The sequence below is a fragment of the Delphinus delphis genome, chromosome 14 (genome assembly GCF_949987515.2).
Source record: "Delphinus delphis chromosome 14, mDelDel1.2, whole genome shotgun sequence".
NCBI lineage: Eukaryota > Metazoa > Chordata > Mammalia > Artiodactyla > Delphinidae > Delphinus > Delphinus delphis.
Window position 1 is genome coordinate 71,021,126 of NC_082696.1, and position 19,975 is coordinate 71,041,100.

Sequence of the window (19,975 nt, forward strand, 5' to 3'; positions counted from 1 at the left end):
TGTGGCCTCTCCCGTTGCGGAGCACAGGCTCCGGACGCGCAGGCTCAGCGGCCATGGCTCATGGGCCCAGCCGCTCCGCGGCATGTCGGATCTTCCCGGACCGGGGCACAAACCCGTGTCCCCTGCATCGGCAGGCGGACTCTCAACCACTGTGCCACCAGGGAAGCCAAAGCTTTCATCTTTTTGTTGCAGGTGAAAGAACAAAATGGAAGAAACCCATCCACGTGGTTTTGAATGGTCCCTAACACATAAGAAGTTTTCAATAACTGTTAAATACATGTTATACTTTAGTGGTTTAGCTTGTTGTATTAGTCAGTTTTATAATATATTATACTTCCATTCCCAGTTTTTCATTCTTAACATTCTAATGTTAAGAAAAGACAAAACAAGCAACTATATCCCACAGTTATGCATATTAAATTAAATAGATTTATTCTGAAATCACATTCTGCTTTATAAGATTTCTTTCTTTTTTTTTTTCCCTGTAACAGCTCCTTTACTTTGCAGTGAAAATTGATTTGTATATTTTTTGCCTCTGAGTCCTTGTACGATTTTTTATTAATTCAAACAGAAAGTCACAAAAATTATAATCATCCTCATCAGTTCACTCAGTTCCATGTAATTAATTTTTTTATCTTGATCTTTTGTTAGCACTTTTATGAATTCATCAGTTTTCCATTAGAGTTCTGAAAATGCTTCTTCATTCAGTTCAGCAGTAGAGTCAGTTACCAGAAACCTGTACTGCTTTATTTCATCCAGCTAAAAGCTCTGTAAGTCATCACATTTCTATTGCCTTTTGGTCCTAAAATTAATCTTAATTTCGGTTGATATATATATGTCACCGTGACAAGAATCTATGCATTATTTTTGTAAAAACTGAAAAAGAATGTCAGTCATATCTTATTTTTCTTTAGAATCACTTCATACCCCTACCATGCATTGGTTGTCATTAAATGTTGATTTACAACTATGTATTATTATTCAACGAGCAAGAAAATCATTGATTGTTTGGAATTTTAAATGTGGGAATGCCAGCCTGGAGAGGTAAAGAATTTTCCCAGGCATCTTTGGAATAGAAAGCCATTTCAATTTGATTGGTTTTAGCAAAATAATGCTGTATGTAGGAAGCATGCCATGGCCAAATAGGACTTAATATGAACTTCAGTATGGGTCCAAAGTCAAACCAGTATTTTCATGGTTGTCTAAGTTAAACTTTTTCTCTAGGTAAGCTATGTTGATACATTGAAAAGTAAATAAATGTTAGTGAGGCTAAAGGAAAAACCAAAATCAAACATTGTTGACTAGTACACAGTGAGAGAAATTAGCTCAGTCTTCCTCAGCTATCCCCCATCATACCAAAGATTTCTGTGAACATAGTCAAAGAAAATATTTAGGGTACCTTGAATTATCTATTTATTCAGCAAACACATCAAGCACTTATATGTGCCAAGTATTTCTTTTGCTAAATTCTCTTAAGGAAATCAGTGTGGTTGGGGAGAGAGATAAGTGAACAGACATTTTCAATAAGCCCTGTAGTAGAAATGACTTGAGTATCGTAAGAGAATATAGGAAACAGTGTACCTAATAAGTAATATAGGGGAGAGGAGTTGTCAGAGAAGACCTGTCCCACTTGTCTCTTCTGGCTTTTGTAGAAAGAATAGTTTAGTATTCACTGTTCTTTTTCTCAAGTGCCAAACTATGTGAAATTAAAATTAGGGGCAGATTTGCTCACTTCGTTCCTTTTGATTCACCATCATCCCTTGATATTTTGAAAAAGTTATATAAAGTTTCTACGAAATTGGCTTTAGTCATGGGGGAAGGCTGCCTAAATCTGCGTATGTATCTAGAAAGCTTTCAAAGTGTTTTTTCACAAATGAGCGTTTTGTGTTTAAAGACGTAGACACCCGGCCTCAACACCTTTTAATGTGCCAGATGTAAGATCTTTTCCAGGCATACTCTTAAATACTTCTGCAAAGTTAGATTTCAGAAATGCAAACCAATACTGGAGACTTCATTTTATTTGTGAGATGGTTGTTAAAGCAAGTTGACAAATAATATTTTAAAAATATTGCTTCTCAGCAGGTATCAAATGTTCTTCCTTTTAACATCAGTTCATTTATTCATTCAATAAATAATGTGTATTTGCTGTATGCCATGTGTTGTTCTAGATACTGGTGATATATTTTTATTACTAGTATTATCAGACTCTCCCTCAGAGTTGTTATATCAACTAGTACACACTTATATGTTCCTGGTGAGGCAAGGGTTATAAAAATTCTGTCACACTTCCAGGTCTTTATCCAATGTGGTTGCTGGATCAGTTCTTTCATTATTGTGGGCAGCTTTTTCTGTTTGTTTGTTGAACTTATTCACCATCTTGCCAAAACATGAGCATCAAAAAGATAGAGCAACTGGAGGAGCCAAAACCTGAAATACATAGAGCTCCAAGAGACACGTCTAATATACTACAAGTAAAGGAAGGCCAAGGAGTTAATTAGTATACAAAGAAACAAGTACTGACATAACATTCATTTTCTCTCTTCTATTAGTGTATCAATTATACTTCTTTTAAAAAATTTTAGTGGTTGCCCCAGGATTTGTAATACACATTTGAAACTAATACAAGTCCACTTTCAAGAAACTGTATCACATCATGGGTAGTGTAGGTAGCTTATAACAGAATATTCCCAGTTCTCCCCCCATCCCTTATAACATCACTGTCATTTATTGCACTTGTCTGTAAACTCTAGTCACCAAATACATTGTAACCATTATTATTTTGAACAAACTGTTATCTATTAGATCAATTAAGATAATGAAAAGAGATTTTATTTTATCTTCACTTATTTCTTCTCTGGAGCTCTTTCTTTATGTAGATCTGAATTCCTGACCTACATCATTTTCCTTCTTTCTGAAGAACTTCTTTTTACATTTCTTGGAAGGCAAATCTACTGGAGATAAATTCCTTCAATTTTTGTCTGAGAAAGTCTTTATTTCTCCTTCTCTTCTGAAAGATAATTTTGCAGGTTAAAGATTGCTAGGTTGGTGGGTTTTTTCTTTCAACACTTTAAATATTTCACTTTACTTTATTCTTGCTTGCATTGTTTCTGGAGAGAAATCTGATGCAATCCTTAACTTTCTTTGTCTATAGGTAAGGTATTTTCTCCCCTCTGGCTTCTTTCAAAGTTTTCTCTTTGATTTTCTGTAGCTTCCATATGGTATACTTAAGTATAGATTTTTGGGGGTATTTATCCTGCCTGGTGTTCCCTGAATTTCCTGGATCTGTGGTTTGGTGTCTCTCATTAATTTTGTAAAATTTTTGGCCGTTATTACTTCAAATATTTCCTCTCTTCCATTCTTCTCCTTCTGGAATATCCATTACGGACATGTTATAGCTTTTCTAATTGTCCCACACTTCTTTCTTTTTTTTAAAATTATATTCCACCAGTTTGCTATCTTTGGTGTAAAAGTGTCCCTGTTTTCTTTCTTTTTTATTATTTTTTCTTATTCAAACAGAAAGTCACAAAAATTATAATCATCCTCATCAGTTCACTCAGTCCCATGTAATTTTTTTCATCTTGATCTTTTGTTAGTATTTTTATGAATTCATTAGTTTTCCATTAGAGTTCTGAAAATACTTATTCATTCAGTTCAGCAGTGTAGTCAGTAACCAGAAACCTGTACTTGTCAGAGTCTTATCCATGAATTCCTTGAAGATGAAACCCTTTTATAGGAATATTTTTGCAGAAGCATCACAGTACACCCAGAACTATCAGTAAATGACAAAAGACTTAAAAATGACCACTAAGTTAAAGATTTGATGAAAGTTCATAATAACAAAGTTGACAAGGAAATTTAGTTATTTCTGAGATGTACATTTTAAAATAATAATTAGAATTATGACTTATAACATATACCAGAACATATAAGATTTTTAGGAATTTCATGTAATGCCTGAAACATTTATATTAACGTACTTCCATACAAATAACCCAAAGGTTTAGTATTAGTTTTTTATTTTTTGAATTTTATTTTCTTATACAGCAGGTTCTTATTAGTCATCAGTTTTATACACATCAGTGTATACATGTCAGTCCCAATTGCGCATTTCATCACACCACCATCCCCACCCCCCTGTGGCTTTCCCCCCTTGGTGTCCATACGTTTGTTCTCTACATCTGTTTCTCAACTTCTGTCCTGCAAACAGGTTCATCTGTACCATTTTTCTAGGTTCCAAATACATGTGTTAATATGCGATATTTGTTTTTCTCTTTCTGACTTACTTCACTCTGTATGACAGTCTGTAGATCCATCCACGTCTCAACAAATGACCCAGTTTCATTCCTTTTTATGGCTGAGTAATATTCCATTGTATATATGTACCACAACTTCTTTATCCATTCGTCTGTCAATGGGCATTTAGGTTGCTTCCATGACCTGGCTATTGTAAATAGTGCTGCAGTGAACACTGGGGTGCATGTGTCTTTTTAAATTATGGTTTTCTCTGGGTATATGCCCAGTAGGGATTGCTGGATCATAATGGTAACTCTGTTTTTAGTTTTTTAAGGAACCTCCATACTGTTCTCCATAGTGGCTGTATCAATTGACATTCCCACCAACAGTGCAAGAGGGTTCCCTTTTCTCCACACCCTTGCCAGCATTTGTTGTTTGTAGATTTTCTGATGATGCCCATTCTAGCTGGTGTGAGGTGATACCTCATTGTAGTTTTGATTTGCATTTCTCAAATAATTAGCGATGTTGAGTAGCTTTTCATGTGCTTCTTGGCCATCTGTATGTCTTCTTTGGAAAAATGTCTGTTTAGGTCTTCTGCCCATTTTTGGATTGGGTTGTTGGTTTAGTTAATATTGAGCTGCATGAGCTGTTTATATATTTTGGAGATTAATCCTTTGTCCATTGATTCGTTTGCAAATATTTTCTCCCATTCTGAGGGTTGTCTTTTGGTCTTGTTTATGGTTTCCTTTGCTGTGCAAAAGCTTTGAAGTTTCATTAGGTCCCATTTGTTTATTTTTGTTTTTATTTTCATTACTCTAGGAGGTGGATCAAAAAACATCTTGCTGTGATTTATGTCAAAGAGTGTTCTTCCTATGTTTTCCTCTAAGAGTTTTAGAGTGCCCAGTCTTACATTTAGGTCTTGAATCCATTTTGAGTTTATTTTTGTGTGTGGTGTTAGGGAGTATTCTAATTTCATTCTTTTACATGTGGCTGTCCAGTTTTCCCAGCACCACTTATTGAAGAGGCTGTGTTTTCTCCATTGTATATCCTTCCCTCCTTTGTCATAGATTAGTTGACCATAGGTACATGGGTTTATCTCTGGGCTTTCTATCCTGTTCCATTGATCTATATTTCTGTTTTTGTGCCAGTACCATATTGTCTTGATTACTGTAGCTTTGTAGTATAGTCTGAAGTCAGGGAGCCTGATTCCTCCTGGTCCATTTTTTTCCCTCAAGACTGCTTTGGCTATTCGGGGTCTTTTGTGTCTCCATACAAATTTTAAGATTTTTGGTTCTAGTTCCGTAAAAAATGCCATTGGTAATTTGATAGGGATTGCATTGAATTTGTAGATTCCTTTGGGTAGTATAGTCATTTTCACAATGTTGGTTCTTCCAATCCAAGAACATGGTATATCTCTCCATCTGTTTGTATCATCTTTAATTTCTTTCATCAGTGTCTTATAGTATTCTGCATACAGGTCTTTGGTCTCCTTAGGTAGGTTTATTCCTAGGTACGTTATTCTTTTTGTTGCACTGGTAAATGGGAGTGTTTCCTTAATTTCTCTTTCAGATTTTTCATCATTAGTGTATAGGAATGCAAGAGATTTCTGTGCATTAATCTTGTATCCTGCAACTTTGCCAAATTCATTGATTAGCTCTAGTAGTTTTCTGGTGGCATCTTCAGGATTCTCTATGTATAGTATCATGTTATCTGCTAACAGTGACAGTTTTACTTCTTCTTTTCCAATTTGTATTCCTTTTATTTCTTTTTCTTCTCTGATTGCCGTGGCTAGGACTTCCAAAACTATGTGGAATAATAGTGGTGAGAGTGGACATCCTTGTCTTGTTCCTGATCTTAGAGGAAATGGTTTCAGTTTTGCACCATTGAGAATGATGTGCTGTGCGTGTATCGTATGTGCCCTTTATTATGTTGAGGAAGGCATGTTCCTTCTATGCCCACTTTCTGGAGAGTTTTTATCATAAACGGGTGTTGAATTTTGTCAAAAGCTTTTTCTGCATCTACTGAGATGATTATATGGTTTTTATTCTTCAGTTTGTTAATATGTGTATCGCATTGATTGATTTGCATATATTGAAAATCCTTGCATCCCTGGGATAAATCCCATTTGATCATGGTGTATGATCCTTTTAATGTGTTGTTGGATTCTGTTTGGTAGTATTTTGTTGAGGATTTTTGCGTCTAAATTCATCAGTGATACTCGTCTGTATTTTTCTTTTTTTGTAGTATCTTTGTCTGGTTTTGGTATCAGGGTGATGGTGGCCTCATAGAGTGAGTTTGGGAGTGTTCCTTCCTCTGCAATTGTTTGGAAGAGTTTGAGAAGGATGGGTGTTAGCTCTTCCCTAAATGTTTGATAGAATTCACCTGTGAAGCCATCTGGTCCTGGACTTTTGTTTGCTGGAAGATTTTTTTTTTTTGAGTATGCGGGCCTCTCACTATTGTGGCCTCTCCCGTTGCGGAGCACAGGCTCCGGATGCGCAGGCTCAGTGGCCATGGCTCACGGGCCCAGCTGCTCCGTGGCATGTGGGTACTTCCCGGACCGGGGTATGAACCTGCATCCCTTGCATCCGCAGGCGGACTCTCAACCAGTGCACCACCAGGGAAGCCCCTGTTGGAAGATTTTTTATCACAGTTTCAATTTCATTACTTGTGATTAGTCTGTTTATATTTTCTATTTCTTCCTGGGTCAGTCTTGGAATGTTATCCCTTTCTAAGAATATGTCCATTTCTTCCAGGTTGTCCATTTTATTGGCATAGAGTTGCTTGTAGTAGTCTCTTAGGATGCTTTGTATTTCTGTGGTGTCTGTTGTAACTTCTCCTTTTTCATTTCTAATTTTATTGATTTCAGGCCTCTCCCTCTTTTTCTTGATGAGCCTGGCGTTTATCAATTTTCTTTATCTTCTCAAAGAACCAGCTTTTAGTTTTATTGATCTTTGCCATTTTTTTCTTTGTTTCTATTTCATTTATTTCTCCTCTGATCTTTATGATTTCTTTCCTTATGCTAACTTTGGGTTTTGTTTGTTCTTTCTCTAGTTCCTTTAGGTGTAAGGTTAAATTGTTTATTTGAGATTTTTCTTGTTTCTTGAGGTAGGCTTTTATAGCTATAAAGTTTCCTCTTAGAACTGCTTTTGCTGGATCCCGTAGGTTTTGGATCATCATGTTTTCATTGTCATTTGTCTCTAGGTACTTTTTGATTTCCTCTTCGATTTCCTCAGTGATCTCTTGGTTATTTAGTAACGTATTGTTTAGCCTCCATGTGTTTGTGTTTTTTACATTTTTTTCCCTGTAATTCAATTCTAATCTCATAGCATTGTGGTCAGAAAAGATGCTTGATATGATTTCAATTTTCTTAAATTTACTGAGGCTTGATTTGTGACCCAAGATGTGATCTATCCTGGAGACTGTTCCATGCGCACTTGAGAGGAAAGTGTAATCTGCTGTGTTTGGGTGGAATGTCCTATAAATATCAATTAAAGCTATCTGGTCTATTGTGTCATTTAAAGCTTCTGTTTCCTTATTGATTTTCATTTTGGATGATCTGTCCATTGGTGTAAGTGAGGTGTTAAAGTCCCCCACTATTATTGTGTTAATGTTGATTTCCAATTTTATAGCTGTTAGCAGTTTCCTTATGTATTGAGGTGCTCCTATGTTGGGTGCATATATATTTATAATTGTTATATCTTCTTGTTGGATTGATCCCTTGAGCACTGTGTAGTGTCCTTCCTTGTGTCTTGTATCATTCTTTATTTTAAAGTCTATTTTATCTGAGTATTGCTACTCCAGCTTTCTTCTGATTTCCATTTGCATGGAATATCTTTTTCCATCCCCTCACTTTCAGTCTGTATGTGTCCCTAGGTCTGAAGTGGGTCTCTTGTAGACAGCATATATATGGGTCTTGTTTTTGTATCCATTCAGCAAGCCTGTGTCTTTCCACTGGAGCATTTAATCCATTCATGTTTAAGGTAATTATCGATATGTATGTTCCTATGACCATTTTCTTAATTGTTTTGGGTTTGTTTTTGTAGGTCCTTTTGTTCTTTTGTGTTTCCCACTTAGAGAAGTTCCTTTAGCATTTGTTGTATAGCTAGTTTGGTGGTGCTGAATTCTCTTAGCTTTTGCTTGTCTGTAAAGCTTTTGATTTCTCCATCGAATGTGATCGAGATCCTTGCCAGGTAGAGTAATCTTGGCTGTAGGTTCTTCCCTTTCATCACTTTAAGTATATCATGCCACTCCCTTCTGGCTTGTAGAGTTTCTGCTGGGAAATCAGCTGTTAACCTTATGGGAGTTCCCTTGTATGTTATTTTTTGTTTTTCCCTTGCTGCTTTGAATAATTTTTCTTTGTCTTTAATTTTTGCCAATTTGATTACTATGTGTCTTGGCGTGTTTCTCCTTGGGTTTATCCTGTAGGGGACTCATGGCACTTTCTGGACTTGGGTGGCTATTTCCTTTCCCATGGTAGGGAAGTTTTTGACTATAATCTCTTCAAATATTTTCTCTGGTCCTTTCTCTCTCCCTCCTCCTTCTGGGACCCCTATAATGCTAATGTTGTTGCCTTTAATGTTGTCCCAGAGTTTTCTTAGGCTGTCTTCATTTCTTTTCTTTCTTTTTCCTTTATTCTGTTCCACAGCAGTGAATTCCACCATTCTGTCTTCCAGGTCACTTATCCGTTCTTTTGCTTCAGTTATTCTGCTATTGATTCCTTCTAGTGTAGTTTTCATTTCAATTATTGTATTGTTCATCTCTGTTTGTTTGTTCTTTAATTCTTCTAGGTCTTTGGTAATCATTTCTTGCATCTTCTCGACCTTTGCCTGCATTCTTTTTCTGAGGTCCTGGATCATCTTCACTATCATTATTCTGAATTCTTTTTCTGGAAGGTTGCCTATCTCCACTTAATTTATTTGTTTTTCTGGGGTTTTATCTTGTTCCTTCATCTGGCACATAGCCCTCTGCCTTTTCATCTTGTCTGTCTTTCTGTGAATATCGTTTTTGTTCCACAGGCTACAAGATTGTAGTTCTTCTTGCTTCTGCTGTCTGCCCTGTGGTGGATGGGGCTATCTAAGAGGCTATTGCAGGTTTCCTGATGGCAGGGACTGGTGGTGGGTAGAGCTGACTGTTGCTCAGTAAACAGTAAAAGCAGAGCTCAGTAAAACTTTAATCTGCTTGACTGCTGTTGGGTGGGGCTGGGTTCCCTCCCTGTTGGTTGTTTGGCCTGAGGCAACCCAACACTGGAGCTGACCTCGGCTCTTTGATGGGGCTAATGAGAGACTCTGGGAGGGCTCATGCCAAGGAGTACTTCCCAGAACTTCTGCTGCCAGTGCCCTTGTCCCCACGGTGAGCCACAGCCACCCCCGGCCTCTGCAGGAGAGCCTCCAACACTAGCAGGTAGGTCTGCTTCAGTCTCCCCTGGGGTCACTGCTGCTTCCCCTGTGTCCCGATGCACACACTACTTTGTGTGTGCCCTCCAAGAGTGGAGTCTCTGTTTCCCCCAGTCCTGTCGAAGTCCTGCAATCAAATCCCACTATCCTTCAAAGTGTGTTTCTCTAGGAATTCCTCCTCCCGTTGCCGGACCCCCAGATTGGGAAGCCTGATGTGGGGCTCAGAACCTTCACTGCAGTGGTGGACTTCTGTGGTATAAGTGTTCTCCAGTCTGTGAGTCACCCACCCAGCAGTTACGGGATTTGATTTTATTGTGACTGTGCCCCTCCTACCATCTTATGTGGCTTCTCCTTTGTCTTTGGATGTGGGATATCTTTTTTGGTGAGTTCCAGTGTCTTCCTGTCGATGATTGCCCAGGAGCTAGTTGTGATTCTGGTGTTCTCACAAGAGGGAGTGAGAGCACGTCCTTCTACTCTTCCAGCTTTGTTCCTCCAGTGTCTGTCATACACTTCTTGACTATTCTTTTCTTTTTCTCTGTTTGCATTTCCATTTTGGAAGTTTCTGTTGACACTTTTTCATGCTCATGAATTCTTTCCTCCTGCATATCTAGTTTACTGATGAGCCCATCAAATGCAATCTTCATTTGAATTACTATGATTTTGATTTCAAGCTTTTCTTTTGACCCTTTCTTAGAGTTTCCCTCTTTCCACTTATATTACCCACATGTCCTTGCATGTTGTCTGCTTTTTCTGTTAGACCCATTAGCATTATTAACTATAGTTGTTTTAGGTTTCTGGTCTGATTATTCCACAATCCCTACCATAGCTGAATCTCATTCTGATGCTTGCTTTGCATTTTTTACCTTTGATCATGCCTTGTAATTTTTTGTTGAAAGCTGAACATGATGTTTGGGCTGTAGTTGGAGCGTTGCTCCTGGCCTTCTGTTCCTGGTAGGCTGGTGTTCTCTGTGTTTGCTGGGTTGTAGCTCCAGTTTTCAGGGCAGCAGGATTAGGCTAAGAAGAGTTATTAATTTTGAGTTTGTTCAGCTTTTTTCTTGTAATGACTGAAGTGCCGACTTTCAAGCTGTTTGCATGTCAGACTGGAAACCTTGACCCCCGATTCAGAAGCCTGGGTTGCAGATGGCAGGAGGTCCAAGAAGAAGAGGAAGCTTTGGGGCACACTAAGTTAAAATTCTAAATCTTATTTTTGTTTTCAGTTTTCGTTTGACAGTCCAGACTGTGACCTTGCCTCATCATGTCCTGTGTGAACCTTTCTCCTTGTATTACCTTAAATTCCATAGTCTTCTAACTTTTCTGACACAAGCCCAGCTGAGCCTTTGCTACCATACTGTGAGCATTGGTTTTCAGGTGTATTTTCTGCTAATGTAGAATGACTGGTTGATGCTGATTAAAGTGTGGGAGGTAAGCCTGTTGGGAGATTTATACTCAGATTCCAAAAACCATTGAATTTCACCCAGTGTTTAAAAAACTGTAGTAGTTAAGTGGTAGGCATTACACATCTTGGCTCTTACAGTTAGTGGATATAAGAATATAAATATTCTGTTTACAAAAGACAATGTAAATGGCTGGGCTTATTGCAATTATTTAGTTCACAAAATATATATTTCAGAGAATGTTTATTGCTGTATTTTCATCTAAAGGAATTCATCTCTTAATGAGGTGGGATTCATTTTTATTTAAAACAGTTTATTTAAAAACAGATGACTCCCTGTCTTAGGACTTAATGCACTGGAATTCCTTCTAAAAATCTTTACTTTCTTAACTGTTTGTAGTAGAGCTAAAGAATTGTAACATGTAAGTTAGACATTTTTAGAATTAGTCTCTTTCCTGTCGCTGTTGGTTAGTAGATATCTGCTAATAGGTGGAACTTTTTGCAGGTAATAAATTAATAAAAATGTACTTTCCATCCTTTTTTCTTTTTAATTTAACTGTGGACATGAGCACTTATCAGTACCATAAGAGAAATCAAAATGGAAATTTAAAAAGTCAGGTAATATGCATAAAATAACTTTATGTTCTTCTTTTCCATATTTCCGTGTTAGTAGAGCATTGAGAAACACCAATATTTGAGTATTATTAGCACAGTAGAGGTGCTGGAAAGGTAGCGGTGAGGCTAAGGATAAGCGTTACAGGAACGAGGGGTTAATGGGGCCAAACACAGCAGTGAATCAAGCAAGGTAAGGATTAAAATTTTTCCACTGAAAATTTCCCTTTTTTTTTAATTATAAAAATAGGACACTTGACATGAAGGGATTAGCAGGCACTTAACCAAATGAGGTCACTAGGGCACACATGGGAGTATAGTTAGAAAGCTTTGGCAGAATAAGACTTAACTGAAGCAGCAGAGATGGTATCATATCACTTTCATTCCATAACATAGAACATGAAGTGGATTCTTGTCAGCAGGCATAATTTTTCTTCCAAAAGTCATAGTTGATGTTACCTGATTTGGCACTGTAAAATCAGTCATCTGAATATTTTAGGATAATTGAGTAGAAGGCAAAATCAAGCTTTTTTTTTTTTAACCTCTATCTTTTTGAGGTAAAAATGCTTCATCATAGAAGGCAAACTTTTTTGCAATCATAGAATGTTGTTTTTGATTGTAGAATAAGACAACTTTTAGGATTTTTGTTGAAAATATAAGTTTTGATTTGAGATGCTTGATTGTTTTATGGCTTTTAAAATATTTTGTTAAAAATTTGTAACAATGGAAAACTTGAAGAGCAGTCTTCAAGGTTCCAAGGTTCTTATGAATCCAAGCTAGAAAAAAAATAGTATTCCCATATAATGTATTTAGTCACTGTTTATATTTAACTGTGGTTTTGCAAAAGATTAGCTCATAAAAACATTAAAACTTTCTTACTTTTTATCTTAAAAGATCATTCGAAACTCATTTTAGAAATGAATATTGCAGCTTTATATCTTATCTTTTGCCTTTATTCTGAGGAGCTATTAGTTGCTTTTATAGAATTAGTCTACATCTAAAGATTAATTCTGTAAAGAGGTAAATATCAGTATAAACTATAGATACATAAAATTATTTGCATATAGATATGCTAAATATACACCTGCTAAACCTGTCAGTAGGGACTGATTCTGTAAATGCCTGATGTATATGTCCTCAGTTTTAGAGAAAAGCTTCATCTTGATTTTAGTTGTATGAATCTAATCCTTGGATTTAGGGAGCTGGCTAGAGTAAGTAGCTGACAGCTTTTCTTTTCCAATGACCCCTGAAAGGTAATTCCCCTATACCCTACAGCTTCCCCTATACATGGAACCATAGGAATATTTGAAAGCATAATATTTAAGTCTCTCCAACTTTAATCCTGATAACCTTTGTTCCACTTTCTCCCATTTCAGATTGTTTTTCAAAAGCGTCATTCTCTTCTGTATTCTATGCTAGAATATTGTGTTTAGATACAATTAAAGTATGTTATACACAAATTATCTTCGATAACATTGGAAATTGATAACATTTTAAAATTTGACACAACGATGTGAAGCTTAAGGTAGTGCCAGGAAAAAATCGTTCTCTTTGTTAGGATTTCATGGCAGTGTTAAGACTTCTTCTATGCCATTGTTTTAAGAAGTATCAAAGATACTTCATATTCATAACTCTAGGGTCCTTTCAGTCTATCTGATGAGTTGGTTTAAGGATGTCCATGTTTTTAAATGTTGTCCTTACTGCCTATATTGTGATTATGAAGTTGAAATTTTTTACTTAAAGTTATAACCTCCGGTCTGCTAACATTCCATGTTGTCTTTACATTTTATTGGTATGTGGAGAATTTGGAATGTCTCATAGTTGATACTTCGCTTACAACCAGCACTGCTCTGAATCTGTTTTCTCTTTTATTGAAAAATTTCTTCTTAACTTGAGGTATGAAAATATAAATGTTACCCTTTTTTCCAGATACCACAGAATCCACAAAATGTTATTGTTGTCAGCTTACGGGAAAACTAGGTGACTAATCCAGCTCATATGAGCGAGAAGAGCAGGGGCTTCTTCACTCCACATATGCTTATGATTTAAGCGTTGCCAACTTTCAGAAAACCAGTTGCAGCCTCCATGTGACTCAGTTGTAGCCACGTTCTCCTCTCTTCCGCTAAACCGCTATATACCTCTTTTCTGATCTGGTAGAGTCACCCCTGGGAAAAGAAAACTTGGTGCATTCATGAAACTATGTCGATAAATTGTCAGTTGACTTACTTCCTTTAAAAATTTTTATCCCTTTTGCATTTTGTGGAACTTTGTGAAGTTTCTTACTATTTAATAAGCCTACCTTTGAAAAGAGTTAGAGCTATACCAATAAATAATCTTGAAATAGGTCCTTCTTAAGACCTTCTTATTTTGTATTACCAGAAAGTAAAAGGTCCTTTCCTGAAATTTTGTGTGGGGTCCCTTGTTAGATTTTTTTTTTTTAATTTCTTAGCCTAGCCACAACCTTTCCTTCATTTGAAATTAACTCAGTGTTTTGGCATTGATGATACATATACCTTGTTTGGATTTTTAAAATTTCCCCTCCAAAAAAATGGCATCCCTATTCTTTTTACTAGTATAGAACAATAATTAACTCTTACATGTTTTGATCTTTATTATAAACTGTTGAACAACGTGGAAACTTTCTTATCCTATTTTAGGAGTTGCATGGGTAGGTCCTTCCGTATTCTTATCAACTCTTTTTGGGCCACGAAGAGGTATTTTTTAGTTAAATAAGAATGATAAATTTACATATTGAGATCATGCATCTTCTCAGAGATCATTAGTTTATAATAGTATGTTAAAGTTCTGAGAGCTCAAGTGCTGAGTGAAGAGACCTGATTTGTTTTACCTAGTGTTTATCAAAACCCAAGTGCAAGAGTTGCTGTTTTTGCAAACTTCCTATTAACATACTGTAGCACAAGGTTCTGAGAAGCCCAGTTTCTCAGATGTTCCTAATCATTAAAGTAGTGATCACTTTCGCAGAAGACAGTGTAATGGTTAAATGAGATTTGTCCTACATACAGATCAAGCTTTTATTTTATTCTGAGGGAATTCTAGGGAGAAAAGGGATTTTGATCACTCACCTGGAAATCTGGAGCCTAATCTGTTCTGTAGTTTAGCTAACAACTACAATAAGAAATGAAGAGTGGTGATTTAGAAGATAAGGTATAGTATGTAAGAGCAGATATAGCCTGGTTAAAAGTATATTTTAATAGTACGTATGTCTTAGAAAATGCAATAGGAATTTATTATGCAGATCGATCAAAGTATGGTAATGTCACTCATTTTACTGACAAGATAGTGTATATCTTTTTCTCTTTCTACCACTTGCTCTAGCATTGTTATTTTTTTTTCCATCTTTATTGGAGTATAATTGCTTTACAATGGTGTGTTAGTTTCTGCTTTATAACAAAGTGAATCAGTTATACATACACATATGTTCCCATATCTCTTTCCCTTGTGTCTCCCTCCCTCCCACCGTCTAGCATTGTTTTTCATTCCATTGGATGGATAAAGTATGGGATATATGATCTATTGGCACAAATGTATTACAGAGGTCAGTAGGCCCGGACTTCTGGGTATATATTTCATCCAGGGTTTTGGAACAATACAGGTTTATTTTTCTTGCTCTGGAGAAATATAGAATTTTGGAATGAGACAAAAAATATTTCAAAAGGTTAATGGAGACTTTTATTTTTACAAGCATTTACTTATTCAGAGGTTTATATTTGGCCAAACTCCTAGTCTTAAAACCGAAGATAGGGAATAGAATCTCATTACAATAAATGTTTGACTGGGTCATTCTTAAAGACTTAATGTTCCTCCGAATTCTCATTCTCCTCGTCTCTGAGGACAAGAGTGCAGGAAGAATGCGTTAGTTACTACACTTCTTTCCCGATCTTTCTTCGTAGATAGACATCATTTTGACCTTGAATTATTGTAAATTTTCGAAAGTTATTGATGAAAAAAGGGGGAACTGGTGTGTATTTCTGGGAAAATAATTTTAGGGGAAAAAAGCCAATCTAAAAAAGAACACCAGCTATGTTTTGACTTCTGCATTATCTTGGAAACAATTTATGATATTGTTTAACTGATTCTTAGTATCTCCCCTTAAGTAAACTAATACAACACTCTCAAGATTTGTGGACTATGAAATCCAAATATATGATACTCGTTTATTAGAGAGAAGACAGTTGATCAAAGCCTCCCAAGAATGTTTCTCAAGTTTTACGGTTTGTATTCTTTAATGTTACTTGTCTGTGTATTTTATTATAAGCAAAAAAAAAAAAAAATCAAAACACAAATGGTAGAGGAACAAGTTTTAGAATATAGATTAATCATTGACAAAGAGAATCGGGCTGGAACTATTTATCATCACTGAGTATTTTATTTGAGATGACCCTACCTTTACCCACATGTTAGAATAACACCTATATAAATATACACACATATCTAAGGAAAGGACCAGTAAATTGTTCCCAGATCGTTGTTTACTGAATCATGGTTTCATATATCCCCAAGCCTAATCACAGCTCTTGTGATAAATGAGGAAATCACACTTGGTGAACAAAAACTAATATTTAGTGAATGCTTATTGTGTGTCAGAGATCGTTCCATCCAAGGGCTTATATTAATTTAATCACACCTAGGAGGTAAGTACTATTATTATTCCCATTTTAAAGATGAGGAAGCTGAGGTGTAGGGAAATAAATAACCTGTCCAGTGTCCAGAGGTGTTAAGACGTAGAGCTGGGATATAAATTCAAGCCATTTAATTCAGTAGAGGCTTGAGCTCTGATCTACTCCATCAGGATATCAGTTTGAGTTTTCCATAATGCAGTTCCTGAGATGGAGGTGAAATATGAGGAGTATATTGTGGGTAATGCCTGTGAGGGAGAAGGATTGGGCAGGAAAAGCCTTCAGACCAGTGCACATCTGGGAAGCAGAACTGGACAGAGAACGCCTCGGACTGTAATATATATCTGACAAAGTCTCCGCCAACGCAGTGGGAGCCGCAGAGCAGAGGTTGCTTGTTCAGTGAGTTCCGCGTTGAGTGGAAATGGCCAGCCCCTAGTCCTACTGCCGTGCTCTGTCATTGACTGGGGAATCCTCGGGAAGAGCACGGCCTGCACGGAATGCTGCGGCCCGTCTTAAAGCTGTGGCTGGAGACAGTTATCTGACTGCGCTCCTACGCAAGTTCTTTCTTGAAGGGCAGTCCAAGCAGCATGTTTCCACGGTTGCCCGACATCATCCTGTCACCTCACAGATACCAAATGCCATTTCACATCCATTAGATGGGCAGAAATGGTTAAATCTGACAGTGCCACACGCTTGGGAGGCTGTAGATGAATATGTCTACTGCTCGCAGGAGTGTAAATTCATGAAACACTTCGGCAATATAATATATATGATCATCTGATCGTAACCTACTGCACAGCACTTGCACCCCAGAGAAACTCCTTCATGAGGAGACACGTACAGAAATGTTCACAGCAGCAGCATTTGTAGTGGTGATAAATTGGAAGCAATCTAAATGTCCGTCAACAAGAGGATTGATCGATCGTTGTCTGGAGACGGCGGGAGTTCTTTTCGCCATGGCGGCCGGGCCGATCTCCGAGCGGAACCAGGATGCCACTGTGTATGTGGGGGGCCTCGATGAGAAGGTTAGCGAACCACTGCTGTGGAGCTATTTCTCCAGGCAGGGCCAGTAGTCAACACCCACATGCCAAAGGATAGAGTCGCTGGTCAGCACCAAGGCCATGGCTTTGTGGAATTCTTCAGTGAGGAAGATGCTGACTGTGCCGTTAAGATCGTGAACCTGATCAGACTCTATGGGAAACCAATACGGGTGAACAAGGCATCAGCTCACAACAAAAACCTGGATGTGGGGGCCAACATTTTCACTGGGAACCTGGACCCAGAGATCGACGAGAAGTTGCTTCATGATACTTTTAGCACCTTTGGGGTCATCTTACAAACCCCCAAGATTATGCGGGACCCTGACACTGGCAGGCAACTCCAGAGGTTATGCCTTTATTAATTTTGCTTCATTTGATGCTGCGGATGCAGCGATTGAGGCCATGAATGGGCAGTACCTCTGTAACCGCCCAATCACCGTGTCCTATGCTTTCAAGAAGGACTCCAAAGGTGAACGCCATGGCTCAGCCGCTGAACGACTTCTGGCAGCACAGAACCCACTCTCCCAGGCTGACCACCCTCATCAGCTGTTTGCAGATGCACCCCCTCCACCCTCTGCTCCAAATCCTGTGGTATCATCACTGGGGTCTGGGCTTCCTCCACCAGGCATGCCTCCTCCTGGCTCCTTCCCACCACCAGTACCGCCTCCTGGAGCCCTTCCACCTGGGATACCCCCAGCCATGCCCCCACCACCTATGCCTCCTGGAGCTGGAGGACATGGCCCCCCATCAGCAGGAACCCCAGGGGCTGGACATCCTGGACATGGACACTCACATCCTTACCCATTCCCACCGGGTGGGATGCCCCATCCAGGGATGTCTCAGATGCAGCTGGCCCACCATGGCCCTCGTGGCTTAGGACACCCCCATGCTGGGCCCCCTGGCTCTGGGGGGCAGCCACCACCTCGACTGCCACCTGGAATGCCTCATCCTGGACCTCGTCCGATGGGCATGCCCCCCCGAGGGCCTCCGTTCGGCTCTCCCTTGGGTCACCCAGGTCCTATGTCTCCGCATGGTGTGCGTGGACCTCCTCCACTGATGCCCCCTCATGGCCTCACTGGCCCTCCACGACCTCCACCCTATGGCTACCAGCGGGGGCCCCTCCCTCCACCCAGACCCACTCCCCGGCCTCCAGTTCCCCCTCGAGGCCCACTTTGAAGCCCTCCCCTTAGTGATTTCTCATTGCCTTTCCTCTTGTTAGAGCCTCCCAATATCTGTTCCCTTCCTTGGACCAATCAGAGTTGCTGTAGCTCCCAGGGGCTAAGGCGCTAATCCCTCCCAGGCCTCCTTTTGTACGTGTAATTTTTTTCACAGGAGGTTTGATTTTTTTCTGTGTCAGTCCTAAGTGTTTTGCAAATGCACAGAGAAAATAAAACTAAACTCCTTGTTTAAAAAAAAAAAAAAAACAAGAGGATTGATCATTTGTGCCGTATATATACACACATATGTATAGAGTTTGCAGTATTGTACAGTACATAAAAATGGAATGAACCAGCGTTTCGTATGTCCACAGGAATATATCTAAGAACCAGAGAATTAAGGGAAAAATTCCAAAAGGAGACATTTTAACTCAGCCTGAGCTCTTAATCATGGCACCCATACTGTCATTTCACAAGGATCAGATAGCATTCAACATCCATCAGATTCATATATAGTTGTCCACGTACATAAAGTTTAAAGGCAATGTCATGTTTGCTTTTGGATATTATACATTTGTAGTAAAGGTATAGCATGCCTGGGAATGATGAACATCAAATTTAGGCGAGTGGTTACCTGAGGGAAGTAGGATCAAGGAGGGGCACAGGGAGTTTCAAGTGATGTGTGACCTTTTTGTGGTCTGAAATAAAGATGGCATAATGTTAATATTTCACAGAATTATGTAGTGGAACACATGGATGTTAGTGAATGTTCTCTAATGCTTTTCTGTGTGGTTAAAATGTTTTGTTAATAGACAGGTGGGTATTTAGTAGTGAAACCATAGGTGTGCATCTAAAACTTACTTTCAGGGCTTCCCTGGTGGCGCGGTGGTTGAGAGTCCGCCTGCCGATGCAGGGGACAAGGGTTCGTGCCCCGGTCTGGGAAGATCCCACATGCGCAGAACGGCTAGGCCCCTGAGCCATGGCCGCTGAGCCTGTGCGTCCAGAGCCTGTGCTCCGCAACGGGAGAGGCCACAACAGTGAGAGGCCCTCGTACCATTTAAAAAAAACAAACCAACAACAACAAAAAAACACCTTACTTTCACATGCAGGCATCCTATCTACAGATCCAAATAAAATAATCCATTCAAGGAAGATCAATGACATTTCACTGAAATCCTTTGTTAAAAAGTTTTATGACATAAAAACGTAAATCTATTTTTTAAAAAATCTTTGCCTGGCAGGGTTTTTATAGAAATTAACAAAATGGTTCAAAATGTTTATGGAAATATAAAGGACCTAGAATAGCTAAAACAATTTTGAAAAAAAAGAATAAAGTTGGAGGACTTATACTCCTTGATTCTAAGACTTAAACTGCAGTAAGCCAAGATAGTGTGATATTGATATAAGACAGTAGAACAATAAAGCAGAATAGATCAGTGGAAAAGAATTTAAAAATCCAGAGATAGACCCATGTGCAGATGGTTAATTGATTCTAGATAAAGTAGCAAAG

The 19,975-nt window shown here is 38.4% G+C and overlaps 1 protein-coding gene and 1 pseudogene across 1 annotated transcript in view; both read left to right on the plus strand.

Moving 5' to 3' along the window:
• ME1 (malic enzyme 1) overlaps window positions 1-19,975 on the plus strand; it is a 193,151-nt gene that overhangs the window by 109,862 nt on the left and 63,314 nt on the right. The window lies entirely within an intron of this gene.
• LOC132437370 (splicing factor 3B subunit 4 pseudogene) lies at window positions 17,225-18,484 on the plus strand (annotated as a pseudogene).